The following is a 978-nucleotide window of genomic DNA, read 5'->3' on the forward strand; positions in this document are numbered from 1 at the left end:
CGTAAAGGGCAACACAAGTACAACGTGTTAGGCCTACCATCATGTTGATTGATCGTTTTGGTCTTTTTTTTCAGAATTGTTAATAATGCAACCAACCGAATTGAAAAAGCGCAAAAGACTATCTGAATACGATGGTGTATAATTATAATTACGGAGTGGCTGGGTGATGTGTATATTGTTTTGTAAGTGAAAAGATTTGTTTTGCAAGTAGGCCTAATATTTCTTGGTATATTCAGGCTTTTTTCACTAGTCCGGACAAGACCAAGTGTACTAAGCCTGATATGGATTGTACACACGTAGAAGAGAGATTTATTGTAGCTTGTTGGTGTATTATTATTATTGCAATGTAGAAATCTATATATATGGACCTAAACTAAGTCTTAACGGCTTAAGCGACTAGTGCACTGAGTGGAGTACAAATTTGATAAAAACAAATAACTGACCCCTCGATGTTGCTATAATCTTCAATCTTTCTCGCTATCTCCCCTCCTCCTTCTCTTTCACTTTCACAATTCCCCTACCGGTATCTTTCTTTCTCTCCCGCTCTCTCTTTCTCTATTTTACACACACACACACACACACACACACACACACACACACACACACACCACTGCCACCACCACGCTTAATCAACATTGCCTCTTCTAGTTTTCTCAAGACAAAGGGAGGTAACAGAAGAAAAGGTCCCTAGATTTACAAACTTCTCTCTGCTCAGTGCCTAGTTTGGAGAAAAATGATTAAAAATTTTTTTGAGTTTCACGACATGTCAAGCTTTTTCGAAAGCAATTCTTTAAATACCTTGATAACGACTCCGAGTAATCTTACGATTTTGATAGAGCAGATAGAACATTTGGGTTCTGACCTCGTGGTCTTAGTCTTAGTCACTCAAAACGGACAAAAATGTCAGTTAGAACTTTGTTGTTGTTGTTTTCTTTTTGGTTTGGTTTGTTGTCGTTGTTTAGTTCATTTTGAGAAAGG

This window comes from Aplysia californica, unplaced genomic scaffold (genome assembly GCF_000002075.1).
Source record: "Aplysia californica isolate F4 #8 unplaced genomic scaffold, AplCal3.0 scaffold00738, whole genome shotgun sequence".
In the NCBI taxonomy this organism is placed as follows: Eukaryota; Metazoa; Mollusca; class Gastropoda; order Aplysiida; family Aplysiidae; genus Aplysia; species Aplysia californica.